The sequence below is a fragment of the Columba livia genome, chromosome 3 (genome assembly GCF_036013475.1).
Source record: "Columba livia isolate bColLiv1 breed racing homer chromosome 3, bColLiv1.pat.W.v2, whole genome shotgun sequence".
In the NCBI taxonomy this organism is placed as follows: Eukaryota; Metazoa; Chordata; class Aves; order Columbiformes; family Columbidae; genus Columba; species Columba livia.
In genome coordinates, this window is record NC_088604.1 from 96,206,559 (window position 1) to 96,222,993 (window position 16,435).

Genomic DNA, 16,435 nt, shown 5'->3' on the forward strand with positions numbered 1-16,435 from the left:
GCTCATCCATCTGTGCTGTGGGCTGTGGCTGCCTCCTGAAACAACTAGCAGCTCTGGCCACTGCAAAGGAGGTGATGGGATGACAATGGTTGGTGGATGTGTCTCCTCCACGAGACACTGGCCGGTAGCTGTCATGGCTGCGTGTCTCCAGCAAGCTCAGAGGGACCACACAACATCGCTTCCACTGTTCCCTCATCACCTTGTGTTTCCCATATAGCATGAACTATGATGGGTGTCAAATGTTCCAGGAGTTTGCTGGCTGATGGTTCAGAGGCTTTTGCAGCCAGATGATGGGGAATCAGACCCTCAGCTGGTGTCAGATAAAGCTACACCATTGATTTTTGGAGAAGTTGTGCCTGGTGGTTTTGTCAGCTGACCATCCACAGCTGGTTATTGTTGGTTTTGTCTTTCCCCTCCTGCTGCCTCATTTTCTTAATCAGAACAAGTTTCAAATGGCAATTGCTCTCTTCCACCCAAAACAGTCTGGGACTGGCTACATATTTACCCCTTTGGTTAGGGAGAGCCTCTGCCACAGGAGTTGGAGTTGAGCAGCAGATTATTTTCAAATCTGGTTTTATTCCCTGACTCAAAAATTATTTCTGTTTCTAAGTGTATGTGTGAAATCTGTGCTCTATTCCTTTACCAACCTTAAAAACTCTTGTGAATTTTTATTTTTTTTGCCTCCATCCATTGCTCTTTCATGGTGAAATCCTCTGTACTTATTTCTGTGAGTAGGCCCCACTTACCAGCCACATCCTCTGAGCCATACAGCTGCCATGGGGTCATTTATTCCTTTGAATAAAATAGTGTGGTTTTGGCTCAAAATGCAATTGCCCTTTATATTACAAATCATCAGACAGTGCACGCACATTAAGTGTTGCTACCCTGTAAGTGTCATGTACTTTCAGTATTATGTTTTCCTTAAATTTGTCTTCTGTGAGTCTCAACAAGTATGACCAAAGTGACCTACATTTCTCAGTTCCTATCCATATTATCATTATTATTATTCTAAAAATACAGTTTGACTAATTTTTAAATCTTGAGCAGCTTACATTTTACTTGCAGAGACTGAATACATATTATTCCTTCTTTGACCCTTTCCTCTGTGTGACAGATTGGATTCTGGTTTACCAGCAGACTAATTAGTGTAATAGTGGCAAATTTCATTCTGTGTTTGCTGTGAGAAGTAAGGTGCACGGTATTAATTCAGTCCTGAAATGTACCTCCATTGCAGAATTGCACCAATACTGAAACTTTTAAATAGCCTGTGTAGTCATCACAGTCGTGAAGAAAATATTAAAATACGAGTAGGGCATAAGCTAGTGTCAGATCATTTTCCTTATTCTGCATGCAGGCTGAGACAAGGATTTTTATTGTATGAATTTATCCACCCGTTGAAAGCGTCCGTTTGCTAATTCTGAGGCTTAAAGATGACAGTGGAATGTCAGCTTTTGAGGTATTTCACTAGTGACCATTATAAATAAGAAATCCAACTAACAAGCTTGCCCTGCATTCCCAGTTGTCCTCTGAGTCTCTCAAGCTGCCAGTGGCCCCCACTAGTCCCTTTCCAGCTGCCAAAGCTCCCTTTTCCCTTTGAATATTTCCATGTGCTATCAATAAAATATCTTCCTAGGCTCTAGAAACACAGGGACAAGACAAACTCTCTTTTAACTGAGTGTCAACATAAATAATAGAAAAGGCAACCAGGCTGATAATTTTATTCTTTTAATTTTGAGTATATGAAGCCTTTAAAAAAAATATTATTTGGAAACTTAATTTTAATTTAAATAATGCAACCACAGCATTTTCTGGCTGTCATGAATCTGACACCCACACACTAAAAATCCTTCATGATCACATAGCACTACCCTGGTGGGTGCCAAAATCAGAACCTCAGCACAGCCTCTGAGGTTTGACTGGATGTTTTCCCACACTGCCTCGTTTTTCCCCTTTGCTCAGAAGTGCTGAGAAGATACGTGTGGAGGGGGAGGGGACCTGAGAGAAAAATGTAAATCATGGCAACCTGACTGTCAAGAGGGTATCACTTTTTAATTCCTAGCTTGTGTTCCCAGCAGCAGCGGAGCTACAATATTAAATTGTTTTGTTTTACCTCTAGGCTTGGTTTACAGGTGCCGGAAGAAATGCAGCCCCAGCCCCCCAAGCACAGAGGTAAGGGACCTTGCAGCAGAAAGCTCGCCTAGAGGTTTTGTTCCCCTTTGATAGGTCGGGCTGGCACTCATTGCGGGAGCAGCTGGGAAGAAATAATTAGCATAACAAAGAGCTATATTATAGTATTGCATTGTGCATTTTGAGCCTTCAGATACCTTGACACGTTCGGTTGTGTGATACATAAATCTGAATTCCAGGTAGAAATGGAAAAAAAAAACAACAACCAAAAACCAAAAAACAAAATGAAAATAAATAGATTGTCCCACCTATAAAATGAAAACAATTTGAATGCTTTAATTGCAAATATAGAAATCCTCAGTGTTTTGAGCATAGCAATGCTGCAAGTGCATTAATCTACAACCAGGTGCCAGTAGCCGTCGGCGTGACTGCCCAGTACACACAGTGAAGGACCACGGTTCTCCCTGGCTGGTGGGAGGGCCTGAGAGGACACAGGGCAAATTCTTCCCTTGGTGTGGGAGCTGAGTGACTGGGGTGCGTGGGGATCATGGGCTTGGGCCACCGCAGAGGAGCTGGGTGGACCCAGCCTCCCACTCAGCCACCTCCTGCCCCTGCGGACACAGAGGTGGAAGGGCCGTGCTCAGGCGGTGGGTTACCAAGGAGAAGGCTGTGGGTGCAAGCACTTTACGTTTTTCCCTGTTTTCATCGTTGTCCAACAACAAACCTGCACTGTGGGGGCACAGACGATTTTTACCGGTTTAGTTGTGCAGGAGGTTCCGAACCCCACAGAAAGCTGCTTTCCCTGCCGGGGTGCCGTCCCCTGGGTGCTCCCAGCATCATCTGCTCTTCTCCCACCTCAGCTCCTGCCCTTCTGTCTTGGCTCCTGCCCTGTGGCAGAGGTCAGACAGAGCCTCCTGCACCCTGTGGTGTTTGCAAAACCTTGTGCTTCCTTCTCCGGTGCCTGTGAAATAAGCTGCTTTGTGCCACTTACGTGCCTGTGCCCAATTGTGATCTGTTGCCTGCTCGCAGCAGCGTACCTCTCTGCTCCCTTTTTTCCCCTCCCTTTGTCTGTTTTTTTGGCTGAGGAAAATTACCCACCCCAGGAGTTAGAAGAAATGCAGAGAATGAAGTAGAAGGAGCAAAAATATGCCAGGGAAGGTTTTTCAGAGCTGATCCTCCCCTGGGTCCAACGTCTGTCAGATGCGCTTGCAGCATGGAGCTGCATCATGCTGTCAGAAAGAGGGATTTAAAAATCTAACCTGCATATGCAACTCTTTCTGCTGCTGCCTTGGATTAAGAGTCCCTGGCAGGGCAGGAGACTAAATCTCAGTTTAGGAGGGCAGCCCTGTAGGCAGTCAGTATTGCAGCGGGGAGCTGTGTAAGCTCTGTCGTCATCCATGGTGGTGGCCATTTCCGCAAAACCTGAATATACTTCAGCCAGATATTTGTATTCAGCACAATCCTCGTCAAGCAGGGAGATGCAAGTTGAGCAAAGAGCACAGCAGATCCTACAGCTCCGTCCTGGCTGTGCGTGCGATGGGAAAGCTGCTGAGCCTCTAACAGAGATAACTTGGGGGAAGAGCTGGAGGTAGGCTTTTGGGAAGGACAAAACCAGGACATTGCAGTAACATGTTATGGTTCTTAAATGGTTGTGGTAGTTTTAGGAAGCCATAACTTTCAAACTGTTACTAAATTCACAATGTTGTTTAGGTTTTATGCCTCTGATAGTTATAATAAAATTTATCAGAGAAACATATTTGTCAAACCTAATGAGACTTTTTACATTTAAAACACACTGACATTGTCTTGCGCTTTCCTTTACAAGTAACATCTAAAATAAGAGTTACAGTTGAAAGAGATTCATGAGGAAAAATTACATAGATCTATTCTTTTGTTTACTTTGTGCACTTGACAGCCCCTGTACACAGTCAGGTTCTTTGCTTTGCCTGTACAGTCTGTCAGTCAGTTTTCTGACATTTGTTTGAGCCTTCCACATAGCAGCAGAAAAGACGGAACTGGTTTTCATAAGGAAAATATGTCCATGAAAACACAAAAGGTGCCAATGGATTCAGTGGTAGGGAATGTTGTTGGGCTATGCTTTGCATTCATTCATTTCAGGGGGGGAAAAAAAACTCCAATGTTTAAACAGACTGTTTCTTTTTACAGCAGAGAATGCTTCTTTGCAGCCCGAGAGCACAAAATGCTACACAAGAGCACTGATGGAAATTTTAAAAAGCAAGAGCCGAAAAAGCAAGAACTTCAGGTAAGCTCCTGTCTGGTCTGGGAGCGTGGGGCAGTGCCAGCCCACGCACTCGCACTGCACTGCCACAGATACTGGGACAGTCATGTCTGGCCACAGTAAATGTGGTTGGTTTCCCCCCTGGGTGAAAAATCTCTTTCTTAGGATCTGCAATGACAATTACTTTGGGTCTTGAGGAGGGACCATCAGGTCTGCTCTCTCCGAGCCTGTTTCTAACATGGCTTCAGAAAATGCATTGTTCCTTTCTATAATAAACATATAGCTTCACCAACCATGACCATTGCCAGTGTCCGTTTTCTACAGCTCATGGTACTTTCTTTCATCCTAATTTCACTTTCATAAGAAGTGCGGTCAATTTAAGCAAAGCATACCAGACTTAGCAGAGGATGGGTGCATAATCCACTCTGCCGCACCTCCAGTGAGATCGGTAACTCTGCACAGGAGCAGAACCCTTGGTAAGACTCATTGGAAGGGATCTTCTGGGCTACATACCATAGCAGGACACCTGTGGAGTTGTTATTTCCTCCTCCTCCCAGAGCTGTACTGAGGAAACAGAAATCAAGCAGGATTGAGAAGTTTTGGGGGTCAATGAGAGCTGCTGGCTGCAGTGCTTTAAATGCTTGATGCTTGCCAGACCCACTGTGCTTCCTTTGGGCCAAAAGTATACTGCTGAGGTCTGTAAGACATAACCTTCCTCGAGAAACAGCAGAAGATTAGAAAGATCAGAGAGCTCTGTGTGTGAACTGTTGTAGCTGTACCTGTATGCAATTTCTGACATCTTTGAGGAATGGCAAATATTTTGAAGTGTTTGGTGACAGCCAAATCTGCACAGTATGAAGGACCTCCATGCCCCAGCCCTGTGCATGACTAAGTGGTCTTCTCCAGCTGTCCATTTATCCTTGCATTTGTCCTGGGTTTTGACTTCCCTGGGTCATGCAGATTCTGCTTGAAAGATCTGCTCATGTTTGAGTGAGACTTATTGGGAAGAAACAGCTGCTTTTATGGCCCTTGCATGGTTGTCTGGAGGAGAGCTGCTGTCCTGCTGGGGCTTCCAGAAGTATGGCTACATGGCACCCAAAGGCAACTGCTCTGATGGGAAGGTGCATCTTGGGTGCAGCCCTCCACTGTAGGTGACCCCATGGGTCAGCCCTCCTGCCCTGCTCTGCTTCTCTAAAAGTGTCTCTGATGTTGAGAGGCTGTTGAAGAGACGTGACCATGTGCCTTTGAACCTGGGAAACTGGAGGTGACTTGGTGGTGTCTGAACTACAGTCCTAACTCTTAATTTTCTTTTTGTTTTGCATGAGCACTGCTTTGAGTCAGATTCTTTCAAACTCCACGTAGTTGGACAAGAACTGCTGCCAGACCCTCTGCTTTGAAGCAGAAGAGAAACACCTCTATAATTTCCCTAGCCAGTGCCAGAACATGGAGGAAGTCTGCCGTGGTTCATGTCCCAATCCTGCTTTGGGGAATCACTCAGAGCTGTTCCTGTTTTGACAGAGCTCATTTACCTTTCCCTAACTGCTGTAATCTCTTAAGAGTGCAATTCAGGTTGTTAATATGAGCACCTTCATAAAGAATTTCCATATGCAAATTCCCAGTCTGAACTTTGCTACAACGAAGTCTGTGTTGCTGGAATATATTTCTCTGCACCCACAATAATCTTCTTTTTATCCTCTATGCACCATACCCTCCTCTACCTGCTCCGAGCTGCTTTCCGCAAGCTGGAAGTTGAGAGCGTGAGTCTAATTTCACCCTTCAGTAAGCAGGGAATTCAGAAAATTCAGAAGTGCTGGGATCAATGCTGGGTGCTCTGTGTAGCTGCTACACTGTTGTTTTCTCTGCAGGGGAATCTGAAGGATGCTCTCCGAGGTTGCTGCCGGCAGCAGCACCAGGCTGGGTTTGCCATGCCGGAGGGAGGCTGGGTGCAGCTTGTTGGAACACACGCATGTGTGTGTGCACATTCGCTGGGCTGTTTCCTGCAGCCCTGGCCTTGTTCAGTCTTGTCTCTGGGCTCTTGAAAGCCAGGGTCATTAGGGCTGTTCACTCTGGCATTTGTTCATCCCACATCCTTCTCTGTATTAGACAACGTCTACCTTACAATGTCTGATCCCGATCCAGCAGAAAATATTCCATTAACGTGATTTGAAGAGAGGAATGTATTTTTCCCGGCCTCAGCCTGTGAAGTTAGTTGCATGGTGCTGCTTTGTACATTACGACTGAATCAAAACTTCCTTTTACTGGCACCGGCTGCAGCGCTTTACGCCTAAACCGGGGACACAGAGGAAAAAAACCTACGGATCCAAGTCAGAGCAGGAACTGACCTCAGGCCATCCATCGGGCCTCAGGTCAAGTCTGTGTCTATCTCCTGTCATACTAAGCTGCTAAAACCAATTATCTCAAAAAAGGCTTTCTTGTATCTTTACATCTCATTAATTGATGGGTCCTGCTCTCTGTCATGCTGGCACGTCATGAAGAGTCAAAAGTGGGAGCGGGAAATTACATGATGAGTCAAACAACAGAAATTCAATGTCATCTGTTCAAAGAAAGGCTAGATTGGTTTAATGGAGGTTGGAAAAGGCATAGCATACATGGAAGTGTGCTGTTTACTCTCTGCTGATCTTGATCACGGGAAATTATGGCAAACAGAAAAGGAGGCGTGAATTTACAAAGTGACATAAGGGCAGAAAACAGCAACACAAAAGACACCAGTGGGAAAAAGGACTATTTAAGATGGCTCTTGGCTATAGAATGGAGCAAGATGAAATTAAATACCAAGAAAATATCAGCAAGATCTGCTTGAGTGTGGAACAGCCTCCAGAAAGAAACTGGGAGAGCCTTTGCTTAAGCCACTCAAAACTAGCCTGAACAAGGTGCTGGAAGAGATACACCACACAGAACAACTCTGCAACTGCCATAGGGCTGCAATGATCTAATAGTTCTTTCATACCTTTAATCTCTGTGATCCTGCAGTTAATCATCATACATTCATTGTGAAATCTCTGCTCAAACCATTTGTTAAGTCTCTATCTAACTAGTGAAATTGTATATTCTCTAGAAAGGACAAACCTACGAGTTTTAATCCAAAATTAAGCCAGCAGCAGGCTTGAAGCTGTGATTTTTGCAGGCAGAAATTTGTATCCAGGTCCAAATTTTGTATCTCAACAGTGGGTAGATCTGAAACTCAGCTTCTTTGTTTCTGCATTGTGCTGCTGTAGAAGCTGCTGCCAAGAGATTTAGTGAATCAGAGACAAGTTATTTTCCAGCGCTGTGGCAGTGACTAGCAACTACAAATAGCATTGAACCTCTTGAATGTAAGGGCATGAAGGGAGGCTGTTTTTTCCTTACACTATTTTTCCCTTGCATCCTCCCTCACCATTTCTTTACAAGCCCAGAGGTTGGGACTGGGGTGCAATGAAGACAGAGGTAGCCAGAAGAGAGTCCAGATCATCTGCATGATAAAGCTGCCTTCCTGGAGCTACAAGAAGCACTTCCTCCAGTTTGTGAGCTGCAAAGCATTGAGGTGGCAGGAGCAACTGCCATCTACAAATTTGGTTTTGTCTCTCTGAATGATTATTATAGACCTGTTAGCAACCCCCTGGCACTATGTAGGCTGGCACAGCAATTACTTTTGCAATTATTTCTGCATCGCCCTGCTGGGTGTAAACTTTAAGAATATCCCAGAAATAATATTGAGTTTTGGGTTGATGGGTTCCCAAGCAATGAACTGTCAGATGAGCTGTGGCCTGTTGTGCTTCCTGAGTTGTGGAGCAGGTGCAAAGGAAAGCAAGTAGCACCGGTGCCCTTCCTCTTGAGCAAAATCTCATTTCTGGATATTGTCTGTAAATCAGAGAACGTGGTGATGGCAAAAGGGCCACCAGCAGTGGGCTGGAAGGACACAGAGAGAGGGGAGAAATGTGCTGTAACTGAGTCACGAATTGAAATATATTTCTCTGAAATTTGCTGCCTCCCTCTGACTCCAGTCACGGACAAGCAGTTTCTCATTAGAATTTCGATCTCTCTCTTTTATTCCACCAGCAGTCCACATCATTCTTCCTTTGGTTTTCTTTAAGCTGGTCTTCTCCTTGATGGTGCTTTTCTTTATGTATGGACCAGTCCTTATGGAACTGCAGAAGCAGAGAGGCCTGCCCTGCTCTTACCTTAACTACAACTTTCTGAACATTTTTATTAATAATTCCCTTTTTCTTGCCATGTTACCTGAGGGTCCTAAAACAAATTGGGTAACTCTGACTTCCCTTGCACACTTAGTATTCCATGCTCACTCCATGAAGCGCAGATAAAAGAAGTCAGATTTTTGCATAAGAGTTGATACTTTTTTGTGTGCTTTCTGCAATGAATATGACAGGATATGGTTCAAGAATGCACTAATGTCTTGACAATTTTTGCATCCAGATTATGCACATTAGTAACATGAGCAGTTCCTGGGTATGAATAGATGAGCTGCTTACGGGATTTTTTGCTGTGTCAAGCATGGGAAGCAGGTGAAGCTGGAGGAACTGGAAGGAAGCAGTTTTGCTTACAAAGACTGTCATTCTGAGTTTGGATGTTCTTTTTTCACCCAGAAAAGTTTGCTAGTGGGTTTTGTATGTGAGTTTATTTTCTTCCCAGTGTTACTTTTGGGGTGCAAAGGGAAGGCTTGGAGGAGCTGAGGCAGTTGGGTCTTGGGAAACAGTGCAATGCTGGTAACTATCCACCCTCCCTTCTGCAGATCAGCTGATAAAAGGCTAGAAAGAAGCTCTGCAACAAAGAAGAAAGAAAGAAAAAAAATTAAGAACTTTGCCTTGCCTAGCCTTAATGATGGCCCAGAACACTTACTGGGGAGGCCAGATGACCCATTAAAAAAACACAATTCAGTTATGCCTTGGAATAGAGTAAACTGAGATCAGCAATAAAGCAGCTTTTGTACAAGCTGGGAGGATGCTGTAACATGCCAGGGTATTTTGCTAGTAGTGCCTTTCAGGGGCTGTGTTATGGCAAGTTACGTTTTGCCTGGGCTATGTCCAGAGATGAGTTTCCTTTTGCGTTTCTTCTCTTTCCATTAATAAATTTTCTGCTGCATTCAGCCACAGATGAGAAGCAGTTTATGTGCTTGCCTGGCATTCTTAAGCAGTGGAATTGGAAGTCAAGCTAAAGGAGTTGTAGGTAGAAAGGGCAGAGGAGTATGTTAATGCAGTAATGCTGTGTCTGCCAAGAGATACACTGCCTAGCAAAAGCTATGAGCTAGAAAATACCCCAATATTTTGTACTAGCTTTCTTAGCATCTTCAAAGAGGGATGTCTTTTCACCATCTTTCCAGTTGTGTTCTGGATTACTAAACTGTGTCTTTCCTGATTTATTTAATGATCCTTGCCTTCAGTGGACTTTTCTTGGACTGCTTCAGGAAAGATCCTGTCCTATTTTAGAATGCTGCCTTTGGGCAGGAGGTAGGGATAGCCTTGCCCTTGCACATAACTATTATAACTTCTCAACCCACAAATTCAACCTCAGGATGAGTGCATGTTGAAGTGGGGCTCTGTGTCCCGGGCATTCCTCAGACAATGGCCCAATTCATCAGGAAACATCATGAGCACCAGGTCTGGACCACAGTGTCAGGGTAGCTCTGTTCTCTTCTTGTCCTCCTCTTTCTTCTTTCTCTGCTGTGGTTCATCCAGTCTACGAATGTGGTAGCTTGACAGTGGACAGCTGCCAGGTGCCCATGCAGCTGCTTTATATTCCCCCTCCTTAACAGTTGGTCAGGGGAGAAAATAATATGAAGAAAAGCTCATGGGTCAAGATAAGGACAGGGAGCTCACTTGTCAATTACTGTTATAGGCAAGAGAGACTCAACTTGGGTAAAACAAATTTACTGCCAACTAAAATAGATTGGATAGTGAGGAAAAAAAAGATAAAATGGCACCTTTCCTCCCTCCTTTTCTTCATGTTCAGCTTCATTCCCAACTCCTCTACCTCCTGCAGGGGATTTGGCATAGGGGTTTTGGTCAGTCCATGATGGGTCCTCTCTGCCCCTCCTTCATCTTCACACTGTTCCCCTGCTCCAGCATGCGTCCTCTCCATGGGCTGCAGTCCTTCACGACCTTTGCTGTGGTGTCTCCTCAAGCTGCAGAGAGACAACCTGCTCCCCTATGGTCATCTCTAGGGGGGAATCTCTGCTCTGGCACCGACAGTACCTCCTCCTCCTTCTTCACTGCCCTGGGTGTCTGCAGGGCTCTTTCACACGCTTTTCTTCTGTGCCTGTGTGGTGTTCTGCCCTTTTGCACAAGCTTTCCCTGAGGCGCCACTATCTTGGCTGAGGGGCTCAGCTGTGACCTGTGGTGGGTCTGCCGGCAATGTCTGTGACCAGAGCCAGGCAGCCCCAGTCTTTCCTCACAAAGCTTACCCTGCAGCCTCCCGCTGCCAGCACTTGGTCAGGGACACCCAGTGCCATGACTTAAACTGAGATGGTCAGAAAGTTCCTTCTGAGGGGCTGAAGTCAGGTTTTTGCTCTCTGTAACCCAGCAGCAATGTGTTGTGGGTGCCTGGGGGCATCGGCCACTGCTCTCGGTGGGTGCTGCTGGCTGAGGGAGCTGTGGGTGGAGACACCAAGCATGGCATGTGCCACGGAGGACACTGCCAAGGAGGGCTTGTGGTGGAGACAGCCAGGTGTGTGGTGACAGGGTGTCTCTGGAGGGAGAGGTGTGTTTGAGGAGAGCTGTGGTGGGCTGTTGATGACATGAACCATGCGGCTGCAACTCCCTTGTGGCACTGGTGCTGCTCCATGGAGCGCACAGAGATGTGAATGCATGACTGTGTGCTATGCCACAACAAAATCATCGCTTTGGCCTCAGAATGCCTCTGTCTTGAATTTTTTTTGTGTTTTTGCATTTTAAGTCTTTATTACAGACTGGGGACCTTTGTTGCTTGTGTGTGTGTGTGTGTGTCTGGTTCTTCCTTTAGAAGGCACAACGTGCCACCAAGTAACTCCCTGTGGTGCAGCACTCGCAGTTGGCCAAACGTGGCCCATGCTGTTGCACCCTTTGGAAGGGTGATGCTTGGTGGGGATTTCTCAGAGCTGAGAGGAAAGTGGTGAGGGTGTTTTTTTCTCCTCTGGGCTGCAAAGATGGCAGCAAGAGAGAAGTTCTTGAACAGAAGTATTTCAGGGAAAGCTGGAGAGGAGGCATGTGCAGCTGGAGAAAGGCTGGGGCTGAGGCTTTTTGGATTTCCTGAAGCTGTGGGATGTGGGAAGCACCGTGGGTGACAGACTTGGACGGAGGCGAGGAAACAGCCCAGCATGCGGTGGGCACCGGCCCAGGAGGAGCGTCAGCCGCCCTTCTGTGGGAAGCAGTCCTCCCCTTGCCGAGCAGGCTCTGCCGCTCTGCAGGGCCTGTCCCGTCCTTCCAACGCCGCAGGGCAGTCTCCTGTCCCCTGTTTGCAGCCCAGCACAGCCTGGCCAGCCAAGCTGAGGGGCTCCTGGCCAGCCTGGAGTTGGCATGCACACCCGGGCAGTGCTGCTTGCTTGCCTGGCTGCAAGACCTGAAATCAGTGTTTGCCAGTGTGTCTTCTGACTGTGTTTTATCTAAGAAACCCAGAGCTTTGGCTCTTTTCTAATCAAGAATTCATCAAGACAACTGCAGTTGAGCATGCTTTAAAGTAGCAAGCTAATATGGGCTCATGTTGAAGTTTTACTTTTGCAGACGGTTATGTTTTGTAACAGATACCAGCATGAACCAAGCTCCTAGATCCAAATACCTCCCAGCTTTTAGATCTGTATGTTCAGAACACTTCTACTTAATCATTAGCAAACCAGAATATTAAATGGCATCAAAGTGTGGCCATGAGCTAGAGATTTTGTCGGTAAGGTTTAACCTTTGCAGTTTCAGAGCCAAAGCTTTGCATAAAGGAGAAATTCTAGGGTAAATGTAAATAACACACACGTCTGGAGGATTAGCTGTCTCTTGTCCAGAAATGCCACACCTTGTAATTAAAGAAGAGGCTGTTAGTATGTGACACAGGAATGCAGAGGGTGTGGACCATCTCAGATTTACAGGCTATCAAGTTTATGAAAGAGATGAAATGCTGTTTAGTGTTACAAAGGTGGTAAGACCTTTGTTCAGTGTTGCCCCAAAAATCTGGCAAGCGTCTAGTGGGAAAACACTTTGCAAGTAAGATCTTGCTAGAAAAAGAATCTGTAGGAAAAATTCAGTAGGGAAACTCCAATAGCTTCTGAAATGACTGCTTTTCTTCATGCACTGCAACATGATAATGGTGTCTCGGCTGAATGTGAATGTGTGTGTGCGAGTTGCCTACTGTGAACTGGAAAGTTTGACTGAATATTTTAATTTAACTTTAGAAGTATCCATTAAAATAAATTTGCGTGAGTGAACTTTAGTGCCAAAATAAGTGCAACAAAAGCATTTCAGCATGTAAAAAACAGTATCTGTGAAGAAGATCTGAATGTAAGCACAGGGCTGAGGAAATTATTTTGGTTGTGTCCTTTCCAGTGAATTGCTATACCTCAGGATATTTATAGCTGTGTAGAATAATGAATATTAACACTTGTCATCTCACATCCAAAGTGTCATGTTAAAAAAGGGATTTGAACTCTAAAGATTAATGCGGTGAAAATTATGACATTTGGCTCAATGAAAGAAAAGCTTTGAGTTAACCATAAAAGACCCAAATGGATCCAAACTCAAGGATAGCCTTTATGTATTTTTTTTTTTCTCTCCAGACCACCATGGTGACTCTATGCTCCATGCCTTTGTGTCCATGTCTCAGATCTGAGTAAGGCTGCCTCCAAGACTCCTCTACAGGTCAGTCATAACACTAGTCTCTAAATCTAGTGAGTTTAGCCTTGATTTTTGTACTCATAAATGGGCTAGAGAAGCCAACAGAATCAAATGCACTAACAGGGCACTAGAAAATTAATCAGAGACATCCTCTTGCACAGCCGTGCTCACTAGAAGTTTGCATCAGGTCTCCTGCAATGAAGGCAAACTAGAGACTTGATTACCTGACTCTCCTGCCTGGTTAATATGTTGTTTTTTTCATTCTTTTGCATGGGCAAGCGTTTAACTTTTCTGAAAGAATCGCAGAAATCCCCCCCTCTCAAGGCAATTTGACTTCTAATGGGAAAAAGAAACATAAGCTACAGTGCTCTGAGTGAAAGGGAAAGCAGCTGATTCAGATATCTGGAGTCTGGAGGGCACCATTATAATTCAAAGCTTGACCTCCAGTTGGATGGTGTTTCCTTTCCATGCTAGGACTGGATTTGGTTGTGTCATTACAGATGCACCATTGTGAGGCCAGATTTTGCCCAGCTGCTCCATGGGTACACAAAGAGCTGAGAAAGCTGCAGGGAGCCTCTTCGTTGTGTGTTCCTGGACAGCAGCCAACCCACCATCAAAGGTTGCTCATTCCTTGAAAAAGCACAGGGCTCACTTCCCACCCCCCCAGCAATGCCACTATTGAAAGGTGTCTGAAGAGAGATGGGAAGGGTATTTCCAGTGTCCCAGTTTATGGGACAGAGTGTACAAGGTGGGCTGGACAGGTAAATCTGAAGTGACAGAGAAGATAAGCAATGCCTAAATGGAAGGGTACAGAAAACCGTCTCTCAGGGACAAGATGTAAGACATGATAGAGCTTTTAATGGGCAGGCTGTCATCAAATTTTCTGTAGTCTTTAGCAGTGTACTTCAGTATGCCTCTGATTGATTTTTACATGCATTTGCAAAAACTCCTGAAACTGATCTGTACGCTGGTCTGCCTCTGACCAGCACAATTCTTTGTGTGTGTGTGTTAGTTTGCATCAAATACAGTCTAATTCTTATGTAAAAATTCCATGGGAAAATCCAGGAATGACTGCATAACTGATTTGGTATGGCACTGGGCTTTAATTGTTTTCAGATTTCAGCTTTCAAGGCCAAGAAACCAAAACCCTAAATAATGTTTCATTTCTATCCCTTTGCAAACTGACTCTCTGTGGAACACACAACTGTAGCACTCCACGCTGTATATAGAAAAGCACTTTCAGTGTCCTGCAGATGTCTGCTCAGTAGCTTCCATATGGCAAATTACTTGTTATTGGACCAGACTCGGCTCATGCTTGTGCAATTCTGTTGCAGTTGGCGAGGAGGTAAGGCAATCACAGCTCGATCTGTCCCGTTGGGTCAAATAAAGTCTCTGCACACTCGAGTAGGGGTTTCAAGCTGAATAATGTTGCTGGAACAATTTCCAGCCCTCACTCACACTGGTGCAGCCTTTCAGAGCACTTGGAAGGCTCATGGGTCTAGTAATAGGTGAAGAGTTCTCTGCCACCTGAGTGCTGGGTGTGGGTGGAAACTCTGGGATATTCCTGGCACCTGAGAAGCCTTTATTGGCCCAATCCAATAAACTGGTGGTCTTAGTGAGGCCAAAGACCAGATAATTATAGAAACAGAATCTTCTTCCAGAAACTGTTCTCTCTGTCAAGGCTGAAATATTTTGGCAGGGGCCGCTTCCTCAGTGCCTCTCAGTGCTGTATTTTTTGTGGCTTAAGAGAATGCTGCATTCACTCGGGGTTTTGAGCCACCAAAGTCCATTCTGTTTTCTATTTATAATATTTTCCATGTTGAGTTTTTTTTTTTGGTGAGACTTCTGTGTGTATGTCTGAAACAAAGACCAAAATTTGAATTTAGACTCTGCAGCCCAGTCTTGCCAGTACTGGTGTCTGTGCAGCCTGGCTTTGTGCCCACATGGTTTCGTGTTATGTTAGTGGCACTACAATATGAGGAGGATATGTTTTATGATGGTGTTGAGTGATAGCTGGAAATTGTTTCTTACATTCGAAACTTCATTTTGAGATATTTTTGATGAAAATGTGCTGGTTTCAGCTGAGTTGCACCTGCCTAGATCAGGTTGGGTCCAGCCAAACCAACGTAAGCTCATGAGAGCCCACCTGAGGATACCTAAGCTTTAAAGATCCCTCTTCTTATTTAATCAAAAACTTTGCAATAAATAAAAGTTTTTTCTAACTAGAAAAGCTGAGTTTGACCTGAAGTTTTCAGATAGGTGCTGCAGTTAACGAATAGTTCAAGCAAGGCATTGGGGCACTGGAAAAATAAGGAAGAAATTCAGTGGTCTTAACTTGTCTGCTTTTGCAATAAAAACAGTAGGGACACATAAATAAGAAACTTTGCTCTTTCGGCTACCTTGTTTTGGCTTGAAATTTGCAAATCATATTTGTAGCTCCGCTTATTTGGAAACAGCAGGAAACTCCAGTCTAGTTACAAAGAGACACTCGCCATCTGCAGTCTAGCAGTACTTGCCAACTATATGTTTGGGACACAGCAGTCTAGGCTAAAGTGGTATCATCTGACCCTAATATATCTGTTTCTCAGTTTATGGTGTTCTAAGCATGTCAACAGAGCAGCTCTCAAACACGGCACATTTTGAAACGAGTAAATTATAGCACTAATCTAATGGCTGATTTTGTTTTTCTGACCTACTTAATTAGAAAAGTGTCTAAAAATGGAAATGCTGTTTGGCTTAATGTGAAGACAGAGCTGGCTTCCCCCCCCACCAACATCTGTGTCCAGAAAGGAAGAAAAATCCTGTTTTGACTGGCCTTCCTCCACTAGTCTTTTAATTTTTTTTTTTTTTATTTCTTGTCTAAAGCAAAGTAAGTTACATAAACATTCCACCTCTTTCCATAAATTGGCTGCAGTTTCTGAACAATAGAGTTACTGTGAAGAGAAGAAAACCACAGACACACCCCGCAACTGTTGGTCACACAGCCAAAGAGAACTAAAGACACATTCTTTGAAAGTACCAAAAAGGAAATCCATGGTCTTAAGGCAAGACCTTTTATGTTATGTTTGGAAATGTTTCTCATTTCTCTCTTTCTTCCCCCACCCCCGCTTCTTCTTTAGCTTTCTTAGTTCAACATGTTTGAGGGAGTGAAATGGCTCTAGACAGAACTTTATTCTTTGTGGAGATGTGTTGATAGTATTTGTCAGTACTCACTAACCTGAGACTGGATAGTGAAAGAAAACTGAAAAGTGGGATTTTAGAAAGA

General features: G+C 44.7%; 1 protein-coding gene across 2 annotated transcripts in view; it reads left to right on the forward strand.

The window, feature by feature from the left end:
• HHAT (hedgehog acyltransferase) overlaps positions 1 to 16,435 on the forward strand; it is a 205,609-nt gene that overhangs the window by 1,967 nt on the left and 187,207 nt on the right. For both annotated transcript variants that reach the window (XM_065058374.1, XM_065058375.1), the window contains exons 2-4: positions 2,117 to 2,169; positions 4,294 to 4,390; positions 13,113 to 13,194. The gene's annotated coding sequence lies outside the window, so the exon portion shown is untranslated. The remainder of the gene's footprint in view (positions 1 to 2,116; positions 2,170 to 4,293; positions 4,391 to 13,112; positions 13,195 to 16,435) is intronic.